Source organism: Sminthopsis crassicaudata, chromosome 3 (genome assembly GCF_048593235.1).
Source record: "Sminthopsis crassicaudata isolate SCR6 chromosome 3, ASM4859323v1, whole genome shotgun sequence".
Taxonomy (NCBI): Eukaryota; Metazoa; Chordata; class Mammalia; order Dasyuromorphia; family Dasyuridae; genus Sminthopsis; species Sminthopsis crassicaudata.
Genome location: NC_133619.1, coordinates 6,875,203 through 6,883,191, shown reverse-complemented (window position 1 = coordinate 6,883,191; position 7,989 = coordinate 6,875,203). Strand labels below are relative to the sequence as shown.

The 7,989-nt window shown below is 42.3% G+C and overlaps 1 long non-coding RNA gene across 1 annotated transcript; it reads left to right on the top strand.

The window, feature by feature from the left end:
• Positions 1–1,340: 1,340 nt before the first annotated feature.
• Positions 1,341–3,424, top strand: LOC141564785 (uncharacterized). The gene is made up of 3 exons (XR_012488718.1): positions 1,341–1,387; positions 2,171–2,327; positions 2,564–3,424. It is a non-coding gene; the product is annotated as an uncharacterized LOC141564785 (long non-coding RNA).
• Positions 3,425–7,989: the final 4,565 nt, after the last annotated feature.

The following is a 7,989-nucleotide window of genomic DNA, read 5'->3' as shown; positions in this document are numbered from 1 at the left end:
ATTTCATCTCTCATTCTATGCTCTTCTGAGTCTAGAACCGTAGGTCTAAGGGACTCCAAAGCGAATCTCGTCCAATTTCATGCTTCCAGGGGTGACGTATGGCCCAAATGAGGCGAAGTGGTCTGCCCCAAATCACAGAGTCAAGAACAAGGCAAGATTTTAACCCAGCTCTTTAAATGAATAATTAAGGTCTCCTTCCATTGCCCAAATGAGATAATACTTATAAAGCACTTAGAACAGGCCTGGCCCAAAGGAGGCATTTAAATGCCCACCCCTTTTTCTTTCCTTGCCCTTTCTGCCATGTTGCCCTGGTGTCCTAGGATGGAGCTGACTGAGCTCTTTTTTAAGGAGCATCCCTGCCTTTCCTAAAATTCTTCTGCATGGGGATTAGTCATTCTAGGAGCCAGTTGATTAGAGGATGAGCTCAGGGCCTCCCCTGAGCTTGATTGGAGTCCAGGGCTATAAAGACCTTCTTAGTCCAGGCTGGGACCCTCTCACCAGGAGCCAAGCCCATCCCATCTGAAGCCCCTGCCTCTGGCATCCAGTTATGTGAGTGGGCGTTCTATTGGCTTTGTCCACCAATTCTTCACCAAGAGCACCCTCTGCTGGCCGGAGCAGGAGGCAGCAGGAATAGCCACCCTGGGGAAGATGTCAAAATTGCCTTGAGAGTCTCCCCATTTAAAAGGACTTTGAGTGTTTAAATTACATGCTCCCTTAAGAAGTAAATTCTCACGTGATTTTCCATTTTGTTTCTGTTTGTTTCTCTCCTTCCTTTCTTTCTTTCTCTCTCTCTCTTTCTTTTTCTTTCTTTCTTTCTTTCTTTCTTTCTTTCTTTCTTTCTTTCTTTCTTCTTTCTTTCTTTCTTTCTTTCATTCTTTCTTTCTTTTTCTCCCTTCCTTCCTTCCTTCCTTCCTTCCTTCCTTCCTTCCTTCCTTCCTTCCTTCCTTCCTTCCTTCCTTCCTTCCTTCCTTCCTTCCTTCCTTCCTTCCTTCCTTCCTTCCTTCCTCTTTCTTTCTTTCTTTCTTTCTTTCTTTCTTTCTTTCTTTCTTCTTTCTTTCTTTTCTTTCTTTCTTTCTTTCTTTCTTTCTTTCTTCCTTCCTTCCTTCTTCCTTCCTTCCTTCCTTCCTTTCTTCCTTTCTTCCTTCCTTCCTTCCTTTCTTTCTTTCTTTCTTTCTTTCTTTCTTTCTTTCTTTCTTTCTTTCTTTCTTTCTTTCTTTCTTTCTTTCTTTCTTTCTTTCTTTCTTTCTTTCTTTCTTTCTTTCTTTCTTTCTTTCTTTCTTTCTTCTTTCTTTCTTTCCTTCTCTTTTCTTTTCTTTTTTTTTTTTGCTTTTCTTTTTCAGTAATAATTACCTTCCTTGGCAGCAGGTCCTGGAAGCATTTTCTCAAGGTAAGAATCAGTGCTCCAAGTTGACCAGGTCATGGGGAGGGGAAAATGGACATAAGGCCAGTGACCAGATCGGGCAGATGCATTACGGCTGACATCCACTGATTTGTAGAAAACCATTGATCAGATAGTATGAAATATCGCATCTAGGTAAGCTTGATAAAAAAATAATATTTATGTGAGTCCTTACTTATGCTTGGTGTTTTCTGAAATCAGGGGTGTTCCCAGTGAGCGATTAAGAGGGTTGCAAAATATCCCCAGGTCTATCTGGGGTCCGGGTCCACAACGATAGGTTTCCATGGCTATATGACCCTCGACATGTTGGTATTTCAGACATCCCCAAATTCTGCCACCAGCAGCTAGCTTCCACCCATAATCCTCTCCACATAGAAAAGGAGAAAATTCAGAAGTCTGACCCAACCACCTTTTGTAGAATAGGGAACTAGAGGTCAAGATGGCTTAAAAAAAACTTGACCAAGGTCAAATCAGCAGTTGCCGGCTGCCTTTTTAGGGAACTGTCCTTATTCTCTCTGCAATTTGACTTCCAACTCCTGTAGAGAAGTAACTCCATCCCATCCCCTGATCACTGGTCCAGCTCAGGTGAAAAGAGTGGATGTTTCCAACTTAGAATTTTGAAGGGGGGAAGGAAAGGGAAGGGAAGCCTTGAACAGAATCAGCATTAAATCAATGTTTCTGAATTTTGTTGACTTGAATAGTGTGAGGATCATATATTTAGAGCTGGAAGGAATAGCAGAGATCATTTAATTGCATCTCTTCATTTTACAGATGAGGAAGCTAAGGGCCCGAGGTGGTCAAAGACCTCTTGGACTCATCCAGACAGTGAGAAACAGAGTTGGGATGTAATCCCAGCTGGACTCCAGATGGAATATTCCATCTCCGAGCTGCCTCCAAGCACCCCTCTGGCACTAATGAAGTGAGGCAGGTAAGTTGGCAGGTTTGCTGATAAGTCTGGGAAATGCTCATTTTTCTTTCCTGCTGTAAACATTCTAATCCACGCCCCATGAAAGGAGTGGGGGGGGATGTTTACAGCAGGAAAGGAAAATTAACAATTACACTAAGCGTTCTTCTGCTTGCATTTCTGTTCCCATGGCAAACTGCGTGTGGGAGGAAGAGGTTGGATTCTGTTCCTTAGCAAATCAAAGTGTGTTTGTATTTCAGGTGAAGGAAGTGGGGTCTGCAAACACTTTGATGGGTTATGAAGCAGATCAAGTTAAAAGGCCTCTGGGAGAGGGCAGAGTCTGCTTTGGGTCTTACTGAAGTCCAAAGCATTCACTAGAATGGATGGAGTAATAGAATCCTTACCGGCTGACCTTCTTTGGACTAGGGAGCCGTGCCATGGAGGATCCTGAGGGTCCAAGGAAAGGAGCCATTGCTTTTTAAGGGATGGGGTCCTTTGTGTGCCTTTGGAGAACAGATGGTCTAGATGCCGTGCTCTCCGTGCCATGCATTGGGAGAAAGGAGGGAAATGAGCTTTTGTTTTATGTGTACTGTATACCAGAAATTGTGCTAAGGGCTTTGCACATACAGTTTCATTTGACAGAGATTATATTTGGAATCCTAGGGCAGATTATGAAATTGCAGCCACCCAGAGGATGATGTTCTCTAGGTGCTCCTTGTCTTTATTTACACGATCTCTGGGTGCTCCTTGTCTTTATTCACATGATCTCGGGGTGTTCCTTGTCTTTATTTACATGATCTCGGGGTGCTCCTTGTCTTTTTTTACATGATCTCTGGGTGCTCCTTGTCTTTTTTTACATGATCTCTGGGTGCTCCTTGTCTTTATTTACATGATCTCGGGGTGTTCCTTGTCTTTATTTACATGATCTCGGGGTGCTCCTTGTCTTTTTTTTACATGATCTCTGGATGTTCCTTGTCTTTATTTACATGTTATCTGCATCATTTAAAGGCAAGATCTTTGGGGCAAGGACTTTCTTTGTATACTCAGTGCTTAACATGATGTCTAGCACACACTAAGTGCCTCATAAACGCTCGTTTAGCAATTGATTGGATGAGATAGGCTGCAGGATAATTAAAAAAATTAAATTAACTTTAATAAAAATTTTATATTCATTTTATAAGTTATATTTATGTAAACAAATAAAATAAATAAATAAATAAAATGAAATTAAAAAAAAAAAACAAACAAAAAAACACTTGTTCATTGGGTGATCAATTAAAGCAAAGACTGGGTGGTCACTTGCCCAGGATGTCGTCGTGTGCCTCCTTGTTCAGGAATGGATCGGAATGGATGGATGCTGAGATCACTTCCAGCTCTGCTTCTCAGAAACCCTAGGATGCCTTTCTCAAAGGCAGTACTGCATCCCAGGCATGTCTCCTCACCTCGTTCTCCGTCCTGTTTCATTCTGTGCATGAGGTGCTGCTGCTGGGGTCCTCAGACACATGCTTCCTCCCCGCTTTGAATGTCCATCCTCAGAGATTGGGCCCATGTTGGGGAATGAGCTCCCACAGACACGGCATCTATCATCGGGGAGAGGGGGTGCTGATCCGGAGTGCTGAGTTTCCGTCCGGTTCAGCTGAGCAAACATGTCTTGCACTTCATCCTTGGCGCTTCCCCACTTCAGCTTGTTGCTGACAAAAGACAAAGGGCCAGGAGATAAGGTACGGGGTCCTTGGCAAAGAGAGCCCTGAGAGACACCAAGGGCCGCCTGTCCACAGAGGTCACCTTGAGCTGCCAAGATGGCCTGTCCCCATTCAGTTCTAGGCTTTTGCTTCTATCCAGATGCTGAATCACTCTTCTCCCTGCAAGGAATGGCAATGTGGAGGGTCTGCGGGGGCAGCAGATGGTCACTGGGCTGAAGGCTCCTGGGACTAAATGACTAGTTCCATAGCTTTCTGTGGCTAACATCAACATGGATCTTGGATAGGGAGCCCACCAGTGGGAGGACAGTGAGCCAGGATAGAAGGCAGGGGGCAGCAGAGGCTATTATAGGAAGGCGATCAGGGTCCCAGGGCCCCTGGGAACAGGTTGTTATTACCTCTGTGTCCCTGAGTGAAATGGAAGAACTCAGTGGTCCTAGCTGTAAGTATTGACCTCTTCTCCCCATCAGAAATCAGGTCCAGATTGGGAGTTAGATAGCCTGGGGGCTAATCTCAGTTTAGCTACTCACCAAGAAGCTCTGTATGGGGGCTTTAGTGCTGACTTTGGCATCAGAAAAACTCGGATTCAAATCCCTCCTCTCAGATACTTTCCCAGCAGTGAGAACTTGGCCAAGACCCTTCCCCTCCATCACCCTCATCTGCAAAATGAGAATAATAGAAATACTTATCCCACGGGCTTCTTGTGAGTTTCCAAAGAAATTGTATGAATAACATACTTTGCAAACCTTGAAGTGGTCCAGAAATTGCAATCGTTCTGACCTGTGGGACCTTGGCAAGTCAAGGCAACCAGCATGCATTATTAGCCTGCTCTATGCCAGTTTACCGCTTTGATCCTCAGTTTCTCCATTGTTAAGTGAGAGGGGTGGGTTAAATGACTCTTAAGTTCCCTTTGATCTTTAAACCTGATGGTTAAACTCACTCTCTCTCTCTCCTTCTCTCTCTCTCTCTCTCTCTCCTTCTCTTTCTCTCTCTCTCTCTCTCTCTCTCTCTCTCCTTCTCTCTCTCTCTCTCTCTCTCTCTCTCTCTCTCTCTCTCTCTCTCTCTCCTTCTCTTTCTCTCTCTCTCTCTCTCTCTCTCTCTCTCTCTCTCTCTCCTTCTCTCTCTCTCTCTCTCTCTCTCTCTCTCTCTCTCTCTCTCTCTCTCTCACACACACACACACACACACACACACACACATACACACACACACTTCCACCCTCCTTCCCTCTCTCCCTCCCTCTTTCCTCCTTCCCTCTCTCTTCCTCTTTCTCTTTCTTCTTTCCTCCTTCCCTCCTTCCCTCTCTTCCTCTCTCTCTCTTTCTCTCTCTCTGTTTCTTTGTCTCTCTGTCTCTCTCTGTCTCTGTCTCTCTCTTTTTCTCTCTCTTTGTCTCTCTCTCTGTCTCTGTCTCTCTGTCTCTGTCTCTCTGTCTCTGTCTATGTCTCTGTCTCTCTCTCTCTCTCTGTCTCTCTCTCTGTCTCTCTCTCTCTGTCTCTCTGTCACACACACACACACACACACACACACACACACACACACACACACTCTCACACCCACTATTACCACACTTAAGTTGCAGTTCATTAGAGTTCCCTCTATCAGGACCACAGGAAGGGAACATAAAAGACTCAGCTGAGAAGAAACAAGGCAGGCCCCATAGCCAGATGCTCTACATTATGGGGATCCAAATTACTAGAGGCTGAAGAAGCTGAAGTCTTGTGCTCTCCCTCTCACCCCACTCTACCAGGATTTCTACATGTTCATGATCCACGTGGGTCCAAAGAACAGAATCCTACAGAACCTTTGCACAGAGTGGACTTATGAACAAGCTTTCACTGAGTTGGTTTCAAAGAAGCTCCAAGGACTCCGAATAGAAAGTCAGAAGAGATAGGAGTCACTCCATGCTCCTGGGTCCTTGCAGCTGGGGGAGAGTCCTCCAGAGGGACGGGAAGAGCCCACAAATTAACATCTGGCTTCTTGGGCCTCCTTGCCAAGAATGCTTTCACTTCTGTGACATTCTGTTCTAGGCGGAGGTTCTGCCGAAGTGGGGTTAAGGTCTCCTTGGCCCCGGGACTGGAGTGATCATGGAGCTTTGCCTCATTTAAGGGTGGTCAGAGCACAGCTGGAAGTTTGCTAATTTCTCGCTGCCCGTATTTACACGTATCCTGTCAATGGTCCTGCTGAGCCCCAGGAAGAAGAGAGAGCTTTGGAAAGAGCCTAATTCCCTTGAGAAGCAAGGTTCTGCCCATAGCACTAGTTTCCATGAGTAAAAATAATCCCAGAGAGCTACAAACAAAAGAGATTGGCAAGAACTAACAAGAACTAACTATGGCTTATCAAAGATTTTGTTGGTTGTCCAGACATGTACAAAGACTGGATTCCAAGGAGGGAGAGCTTCATGGCAATGTTGGGTTGACTTAGTTTCAACATAAGGAAGACCTCCAATGATCAAATAATGTTTCTACCAAAGTAATGGGAGGGAGACAAATGGCAAAGGATTCAAAGAAGAACCACAGAGTTTATTAAAATATTTGAAAACACGAATGAATTAAAGGATGGGGCATTTTGTAGCCATAGTAGAAAAGAATAGTTTCCTCCCCCAGATTTTCTAAAGTTTTTTTTCCTCCAATTACATGTAAACACATTTTTAAATCTTTACTTTTTAAAGTTTTGTGTTTCTCTCGCCTTCCCTCACCTCTCCCACTAAAAAGACAATTTGATAAAGGTTATACATGTGCAGTCATGCAAAACATATTTCCATAAAATTATGTTGTGAAAGAAAACAGATACACACAAAAAAAAAAACAAAAGAAAGTTTGAAAAAATATGCTTTGATCTGTGTTCAGATGCCATCAATTCTTTCTCTGGATGTGGATAATATCTTTCATTGCAAGTTTTTCAGAATTGTCTTAGATCATTGCATTGCTAAAAATAACCAAGTCTTTCATAGTTGATTGTTTGACAATATTGCTATTACTGTGTACAGTCTTCTCCGGGTTCTGCTAATTTCATTTTGTATGAATTCATATAAATCTTCCCAGGTTTTTCTGAAATCTACCTGCTCATCCTTTCTTGTTGCACAGTAATATTCCAACACAATCATAAGCCACAGCTGTTCAGCCATTTTCCAGTAGATGGATAGCTCTTCAATTTCCAATTCTTCACAAAAGAACTACGAAAATATATATTTTTTTCTTTTTTAATCTCTTTTGGATATAGACTTAGCAGTGACATTGCACGATTTTATAGCCCTTTGGACCTAGTTCCAAGTTGCTCTTCGAATGATTGGATCAATTCACAATCTACCAATAGTCTACTAATGTTCCGTTTTTCTTACATTTGTTCCAACATTTGTCATGTTCCTTCTCTGCCATGTTAGCGTATCTGATAGACTTGAGGTAATACTTCACAGGGTTTTATTTTTAATGTTAACATTTCAGACTTTTTAATGATCAAGAACATTTTTTATATGATTTAAGTTAAAAATAAACAATAATATCCATTTAAATACATTAGAGGTATGAGTAAATAATATACTTACATATAAAGTAAGGGAACTTTATCCTGAGCTTCAACCCTAATACCATAATAAATTAAACTTTAACAAAAATAATAATGCCTTACTATTTGTCTATGATTCTTTGTTCACACTTGCATTTTGATAGATGCAAGACTGTTTTTTAAGGTCTAATTTTCTCAGCTGCATGAAAAAATAAACTTCACAAGAACTAAACTAAATAACAATGGACATTGGATAGGCAATCCACTGCATTCTACATATCTGGCAGAAATTATGTAGAAATATGGGTAGAATGAACCTATAATTTGAACTGGTTTTTAAATTTTGTTTTTCCTTTTTTTCCTTTTTTAATAAAAACTGTTTATTTGATTCTACCAAGAAAATATAAAACACAAAGTTGTAAATAACTACTAGTTGTTTTTAGGCTGGGGGCAGTGTAATAATCCTCCAGGCCACAGCACACACTGT